The sequence below is a fragment of the Triticum dicoccoides genome, chromosome 7B (assembly GCF_002162155.2).
Source record: "Triticum dicoccoides isolate Atlit2015 ecotype Zavitan chromosome 7B, WEW_v2.0, whole genome shotgun sequence".
In the NCBI taxonomy this organism is placed as follows: Eukaryota; Viridiplantae; Streptophyta; class Magnoliopsida; order Poales; family Poaceae; genus Triticum; species Triticum dicoccoides.
In genome coordinates this window covers 103,809,171-103,818,072 of record NC_041393.1, presented here as the reverse complement: position 1 = coordinate 103,818,072, position 8,902 = coordinate 103,809,171, and positions in this window count along the sequence as shown.

Below are 8,902 nucleotides of genomic sequence, written 5' to 3'. Positions count from 1 at the left end.
CGAGTGAGAGGCAGACTCACCACTTGGCAGGATTTTTTTATTACTTAGGCGAGTAATGGACTGCAGCTAAGCCTCCGAGTGAGAGGCAGGCTCAACACTTGGCAGGATTTTTTTATTACTTAGGCGAGTACTGGACTGCAGCTAAGCCTCCGAGTGAGAGGCAGGCTCAACACTCGGCAGGATTTTTATATTACTTAGGCGAAACGGATTCGCAGCTAAGCCCCCGAGTGAGAGACAGGCTCACCACTCGGCAGGATTTGATTGCTTGAGCGAAACAGATTCGCGGCTAAGCCCCCGAGTGGGACACAGACTCACCACTCGGCAGTGTTTTTTAAAACATAAAAAATGAAGAACAATCATTCGGAAGACTGTAAAATCATGTCTTTCGATAATCAAACTAAAAGGGTACTTATTATTACATCTCATCAGTCCTAAATACTTAAGAGTAAAAAGGGCGGAGCAAATCTGCATTCCAGGCGCGTGGCTCATCTTTATTATGTTCGACGTTGAAGAGACGGTATGCTCCGTTGTGGAGCACTTTGGTGACAAAGAAAGGGCCTTCCCAAGTAGGATCGAGCTTGTGAGGTCTCTGCTGGTCCACTCAAAGAACCAGGTCTCCTTCTTGAAATGCCCGACCTCTCACATTTCTAGCATGAAATCGATGCAAGTCTTGCTGATAAATGGTCGACCGGATCAAAGCCATCTCTCTTTCTTCTTCTAGGAGATCGACTACATCTTGCCGAGCCTGCTCTACTTCTTCCTCTGAGAAGAGTTCGACTCGAGGTGTGTTGTGGAGCAAATCACTGGGGAGCACGACTTCGGCTTCGTAGACTAAGAAGAATGGAGTCCTTCCAGTCGACCGGTTAGGGGTTGTCCTCAATCCCCAAAGTACTGATGGGAGCTCGTCGACCCAAGCTCCTGCTGCATGTTTCAGGTCACGCATCAACCGGGGTTTCAGTCCTTTGATAATCAATCCATTTGCCCGCTCGGCCTGCCCATTCGACTGAGGATGAGCGACCGAAGCATAGTCGACTCGTGCCTTGGGAGGCGCAAAAGGCTTTGAATTCTTCAGAATCGAAGTTCGAGTCGTTATCCGTGATGATGCTATGTGGGACGCCATATATGAATATCAGTTCTTTGATGAAACTCACAGTTGTGCTTGCTTCAAGGCTTTTAATGGGCTTGGCTTCGATCCATTTGGTGAACTTGTCGACTGCTACCAGCACATGAGTAAATCCACTCCTGCCCGTCCTCAGAGGTCCAACCATGTCCAGTCCCCAGACGGCAAAAGGCCAGACGAGTGGAATTGTTTTCAGAGCTGACGCAGGTTTATGACACATGTTGGAGTAAAACTGACAGCCTTCACACTTGTCCACTATTTCCTTAGCCATCTCGTTGGCCCGCGGCCAGTAAAATCCGGCTCGGTATGCTTTGGCCACGATGGTCCGAGAGGACGCGTGGTGACCACAGGTTCCCGAGTGAATATCATTGAGGATCACTCGACCTTCCTCTGGCGTGATGCACTTCTGGCAGACTCCAGTTGCACTTTCTTTGAACAACTGCCCCTTTATCACAGTAAAGGCCTTAGATCGCCGGACGCTGTCGAGCCTCTTCTTCATCCTCTGGAATTTCTTTCCTAAGAATGTATGCAATGTACGGCACTGTCCAGTCGGGAGTAATGACCAAAACCTCCATGATCAAGTCGACCATGGCTGGGATTTCGACTTCGGTCGGATCCGTGGCACTCTTGGGCTGTGGCGACTCTTCAGTGAAGGGATCCTCCTGAACTGAAGGTGAATGAATATGTTCCAGGAACACATTGGCGGGAATGGCCTCTCTCTTTGAACCTAACTTCGCCAACTCATCTGCAGCTTGATTTTTTAATCGGGGTACATGGTGAAGCTCCAACCCTTCAAACTTCTTTTCCAGCTTCCTAACCGCATTGTAGTAACCAGTCATGGCTGGACTTCTGACATCCCATTCCTTCATCACCTAATTAACCACCAAATCTGAGTCGCCGTATACCATAAGGCGACGGACGCCGAGTGAAATGGCCATACACAACCCGTATAAAAGTGCTTCATATTCTGCCTCGTTATTGGAGGAATCAAAATGAATCTGGAGAACATAGTTAATCTTATCTCCACGGTGGGACACCAATACTACTCCAGCACCTGATCCGTTTAGCATCTTGGAGCCATCGAAGAACATAGTCCAATGTACCGAGTGAACTTGAGTCGGTAGTTGCTGCTCAATCCACTCGGCAAGGAAATCCGCGATTGCTTGGGACTTGATAGCTTTCTTTGCCTCAAACTTGATGTCCAGCGGAAGGAGTTCAATCGCCCATTTTGCCACTCGACCAGTTGCATCTCTGTTATTCGGAATCTCAGACAACGGTGCATCGCTGACGACTGTAATAGAGTGATCAGAGAAGTAATGTGCAACCTTCTTCATGGTCATGTAAATTCCATAGACAAGCTTCTGATAATGAGGATATCATTGCTTGGATGGAGTCAAAACTTCAGAGAGATAATAAACTGGGCGTTGAACCTTGTAAGCTTTTCCTTCCTCTTCTCGCTCGACTGTGAGTACTGTACTGACAACTTGTCCAGTGGCTGCAATGTAAAGCAGTAAAGGCTCTCTGCTGATTGGCGCAGCGAGCACCGGCTAGGTGGAAAGCAGGGCTTTGAGCTCTGCAAACGCTGCATCAGCTTCTTCAGTCCACTCGAACTTATCAGATTTCTTCATTAGTCGGTAAAGAGGCAAGGCCTTTTCACCGAGACGAGAAATGAATCGACTCAAGGCGGCCAAACAACCAGTCAGCTTCTGAACGTCATGCACTCGCACGGGGCGTTTCATTTGGAGAATGGTATCAACTTTTTCTGGATTGGCGTCGATCCCTCGTTCGGAAATGAGAACACCGAGTAACTTTCCTCCTAGAACTCCGAATGTGCACTTTGACGGATTAAGCTTGATATCATACCTTCTTAGGTCGGCAAAGGTTTCTACGAGTTGAGTTAATAGGTCGGAACCTTTGCGAGACTTGTCTACGATGTCATCCATGTACGCCTCCACATTCTGACTGATTTGGGTGAGCAGGCACTTCTGGATCATTCTCATGAATGTGGCTCCGGCATTTTTAAGACCGAATGGCATGGTGACATAGCAAAAGCACCCGAATGGGGTGATGAAGGCTGTTTTTATTTCATCGGGGCCATACAGTCAGATCTGATGATCCCCGGAATATGCATCTAGAAAAGACAAGCGCTCACACCCCGCAGTCGAGTCAACAATCCGATCGATACGGGGGAGAGGGAAATGATCTTTCGGGCAGGCCCGATTGATATGCTTGAAATCAATGCACATACGAAGTGAATCGTCCTTCTTAGGGACTATGACTACATTGGCAAGCCACTCGGAGTGGTAGATCTCTCGGATGAACTCTGCTGCTAGCAGCCGAGCCACTTCCTCGCCAATCGCTTTCCTCTTCTGCACGGCGGACCGTCGAAGGTGCTCTTTGATGGGTTTTGCCTTGGGTCGACACGCAAACGATGCTCAGCCAGCTCTCTGGGTACACCTGGCATGTCAAAGGGTTTCCATGCTAAGATGTCCCAGTTCTCATGGAGGAACTGGATGAGCGCTTCTTCCTATTTGCTGTCGAGTGTTGTTGATATGTGAGTCGGTGCAGCATTGGGATCAGTCAGGTGAATATGAATCGGCTTCGTTTCACCATTCGACTGAAATGCAAAGTCTGTGGCAGGCTTCTTGGCTCGGAGCAAATCACTCGGATCTGCACTCTTCTGATATTCTTGGAATCCAACCGCTGCCATCTGTGCATCGGTGATTTTGGAACCTTTCTAGAAACATTCCTCTGCCTTCTGCCGATTGCCAGCAACTGTGATCACACCCTTGGGGCCAGGCATCTTCAGCTTGAGGTACACATAACACGGTCGAGCCATGAAACGCGCGTATGCAGGCCTCCCCAGAATGGCATGATAAGCACTCTGGAAATCCACGACTTCAAATGTCAACTTTATTTACGGTAATGCTTGGAATCACCGAAAACCACGTCGAGAGTGATCTGGCCGAGTGATTCGACTTTCTTTCCGGGGACAACACCGTGGAAGCTCATATTGCTCTCGCTAAGCTTGGACATCAGGATGCTCATCCCCTTCAAGGTTTCAGCATATAGGATATTCAGACCGCTTCCACCATTCATCAGCACTTTAGTCAGTCGAGTGCCACCAACCACTGGGTCGACCACCAGCGCTTGCCTCCCGGGGGTGGCTACACGAGCAGGATGGTCTGACTGGTCAAATGTGATGGCTGTCTGGGACCATTTCAGGTACGTGGTCGTCGTTGCCGGAGCAACCATATTCACCTCTGTGTTGATAACCTTCAACCGACTCTTGCTCTCAACATCAGCAAAAATCATGAGAGTGGAATTGACCTTGGGATAACCATCATCTTCCTCTTCTTCCTCATCTCTGTCTGAATCTTTCTCCTTCTCATTTGGCTGTTTCTCTCGGAACTGTTGGATGAGGAGTTGACATTGTCGAGTGGTATGCTTTGGGTAAATCAGATTACCTTCTTCATCTTTCTTTGTGTGGATGTGACACGGCAAATCCAGCACATCATTTCCTGCTTGATCCTTTACCTTCTTAGGGGGCCCGGGCCCCTTAGGTTTTCCCTTAAACTTTCCTTGAGCCACTGCTGCAATCTCACTGGGTGCTGCTGGCTCGGCTTTACGCTTCTGTTTCCGACTAGAGCCACCCCCACCGGCTTCTTGGCCGACTGGTTTACTCTTCCCGCTATGGAGTCGATCCTCTTCTTCTTCATTAGTGTACCAGGTGGCTATCTCCATCATCTGGGTCAAAGTCATATCCCCAGTCCAACCAAATTTCAGAACCAACTCTCGGTACTTGACGCCTTCCTTGAAAGCGCACACTGCCTGATGCTCTGATACATTCTCAACAGTGTGATGCAAAGTGGTCCACCTCTGAATGAATTCCCTCAAAGTCTTATTCGGCTTCTGCACACAATGCTGTAACTCGGGCAACCCTGCTGGCCGCTTGCACGTGCCCTCAAAGTTTCTTACAAACACCCGAGATAGCTCCTGCCAACTGTGTATACTGCCTGGAGCCAACTGAGTCAACCATGCTCGGGCCGACCCTTCCAACATAAGAGGGAGATGTTTAATTGCTATCTCATTGTTTCCGCCTCCAATTTGCACAGCCACTCGGTAATCTTCAAGCCAGGTTTCAGGCTTGGATTCTCCAGTGAACTTACTGACTCCTATTGCCAACCTGAAGTTGGGAGGAATCACAGCTGCCCTGATGGCTCTGCTGAAACACTCTGGGCCTAAAACATGTAATCTGCTGCCACTCGGACGATCTCTGCCAAGGTCTTCTCTATGCGCTCTATTCCGGTCGACCAGGCCTTGGACGAGAATGGATCTCGCATCGAAGCCCGGCTCTCTTGGGTCGACTGGAGCTCTGCGCTCGTCCCTGTGATGGCATCTGTCATTGTTCTGTCGAGGCACGTACGACGCACTCCTCGGAGGAGGTGTTAGCACTCGACGATGATTGTCGCGGTCGAACTGACGATCATACTGCCCACGGTCTTCACGCCGCGGGGGTGATCTTGGGCTATGGGCCGACTGGACTGTATCCGCTACCATGGATCTGTTGTGGATCCTATTCCGCGACTGAGACACCGCAGAATTCTGCTCTCCTGCTGCTCGGAGCTAGGCCCAGATCTGCTCCAACCCTCGGCCAGCCTCTAACTAGGAAGGTTGGATCGACTCTGCAATTCGGGCCGCAGCTATGAGGTTCTGAATCGGAGTACGGTATACCTTAGGTGGAGGCGGGAAAAGCTACTGTCGACTGGACTCAGGGACTTGGTCCCGAGCTCGCTCGTCGAGAGCGTGCTGCAAGTTCTCCAGTCGAGTGCACTCAGCCAAATTAGCCAAGCACGCCTCCTCCAAGGCCCGTGCCTCGAGAGTTTCTCCAACGATGGGCGTGTGGAGGGCATCCATGTTGCGGCGACGAAGTTCCTCCCTCTGCTGCGAAGAAAGAGGTTTGGGATGATACTCTTCATGGACCCGTGACGGATCGCCGCCAGCATCTTCGCCGTCCTCGCCGCGAAAGCCAGGTGGGCCGCGCGGACCATCAACCATCAGGACTTCAGCCGCAGGATCGCTGCTATCGCACTCGGATGCAGTCTCTGCGGAGCCAGTCGACAGATTGAACAGGCCGTGGAGAGTTTCGTCGGGCTCGATTGCCGTGACTTGATGGGTGGCCGAACGCCGAGCCACCACATGCTTCACCCACCGCTGAAGCCGCGATCGACCGGTCGCTTGCGGCGGCGAACAACAGGGAGGGAAGATACCATCGGAGCCGACTGGTACTGGGTCGACGGCTACCGAAGAAGGACGCCATGAACGCACACGCGAAAGTGCGTCACCCCTCGGACGGGGAGTGCCTCAACGTAGAGCGGAGCTTCCTGAAGCCACCCCGAGTCGTCGGCGACGAAAATGAGCGCGCTGAGACGGATCTCGCGGCCCTCAACCAACTCGCCGTCGGAAACAATGATGATGATCGGAAAAACTTGCAACTTCACCAATAAGTCGCTAGGACACCCGCCCCAAGGTGGGCGCCAACTGTCGTGGTTCCAAGACTGACAGTAGAAAGGGGGGTAGGTATGGAGAGGCAAGATCTCAGCTATGATGAAGGTGTACACACGAGATTTACGAGTTCAGGCCCTTCACGGTGGAAGTAACAACCCTACGTCTCGGTGCCCGGAGGCGGTCGATTGGATTATGTGTGTGATATTACAGGGGGTGCGAACCCCTGTCCCAGAGGAGGGGTGGCTCATATAGAGTGCGCCAGGACCCCTGCCCACCTCCATTACAAGGGGCTTAATGTACATAAAGTAAGGGGCGTTACTGGTAACGCCAACCTTAAATGCTGTTAATGCTTATAAAGACTAAGGGGTGAACGTCCGACCGTTGCGGGTCCTTCTGACTCTTGGTCTTCGATACGGTCGAGTGACTCTTCATATGGCTGAGTGACAGTAGCGAGGAGGACTTCCGAGTGATGACGTCGTCGAGTGGATTGCACTCGACGTGTTCGACTGATGCTCCCCTATCGTCTGTTGGTCCTTTTATCTTCCAGGGTAGCGACCTTGGGTAGGGCATATAGGTCAGGCCTATGACCCTACCCCAGGTCCGTATCCTCATCAGCGGGTTAATACAGCGGAACTACACGAAAGTGGCGGGAGTCCAATACAAAGGGGCACTACTAGGACACTTCCTAGCCGGCACACTCGATGTCCATGGCTATGACTTCTCCTGTGCATCTGACACGATAAGCTAAGTGGGTATTTTGAATCTACTCGCAAGATCGCAAACAATCCAAAAGCAGGAAAGCAAGCAAGAACATGTCAACAACAAGAAAGAGGTTAAAGACATAAACGAAAGCATAAAGGCTAGCTAGAAAATAACACGCCTTGCCTACTCATTTAACATTCCAAAGACTATATCTCCGCCTGATTCCCAATCATGCATCTCAACTCTCAAGGCTACCTCGAAGTCTATCCAATCATGCCAACTAAACATGAATACAACACTTAGTTTAATTTGGTCATGGTCTCGGTCATATAGTGTGACTTCATACGAATGTGTCCCATTACTAGAGAATCGACTATTCCAATAGATTTGAAACTCTGCAGAGGTTGTACACCTTACCCACACCATGGACTAAAAGTTTGACAAAACCTACTTACAACATGACACTCTTATCGTATCACCGACCTCCTGCAGGCTAGCCATGTGTGAGAGAATTTGGGTCCCTCCCACCCCGTGACACAACTAACCCACTGCGGGATTTAATAACTTTCTCTGTGCACATCTCACAACCCAATCTCTCGTGACTACATGACAATCCCCTGTCCAAGGGGATACTGACCGTCCAACCACCCCTCTTTCACTAGTAGAAATAGAGGGCTTACGTTCCGGCCAGATAAGCCCATTAGTCCCGGTTTAGTCATGAACCGGGACCCATGGGCCCATTGGTCCTGGTTCGTGAGGCCAAGGGCCTGCCGGGCCTCATGGGGGCATTGGTCCTAGTTCGTTTGGCCCCATTGGTCTCGGTTGGTGGGACAAACCGGGACCAATGGGCCTCGCTCCTGGCCCACCACCATTGTCCCCGGTTGGTGGCCTGAGCCGGGATCGAAGGGTTGTCTTTAGTACCGGTTCAAGCCACGAACCGGGACCAATAAACCAGCCAGGGGAGAGGGCTTTTGTGTGTAAAACATTAAAAGCAAAAAGAATTTTCACAAAATAAATAAATAAGCAAGAAAAGAAAATAAAATAAAAAAGTAGAAACAAAATAAAATAAATAAGTAGAAAGAGAACAAACTTTAATAAATAAGTAGAAACAAAATAAACTTTCATAAGTAAAATAAATAAACTATAATAAAATAAATAAAATCAACAACAATAAGTAGAAACAAAATAAAATAAATATAGCAAAAAAGAAAGGATTTTCATAAAATAAATAAAAAAGCAAAAAAGAAAAGAAAATAAATATGTAGAAACAAATTAAACTTTAATAAGTAAGTAAAAACAAATAAACTTTCATAAAACCTCTAGTATTATTGAAATTAAAATTATATAAAATTTATGCAACTAAAATTATCAAAGTATTTTCTGTTCAAAACATTAAAAGAAAAAAGAATTTGGGCTCGGGCAGCACAATTTGGGCTTGGGCAGTGCGGCTTATAAACTACTCCGAGCCCCTCTCAACTAGCGAGGTGGGACTAAACGTTTGGGCTCGGGCAGCACAAGGCCTTTGTTCTCGGTTGGTGGCACCAACCGGGACTAAAGGGGGGCATTGGTCCC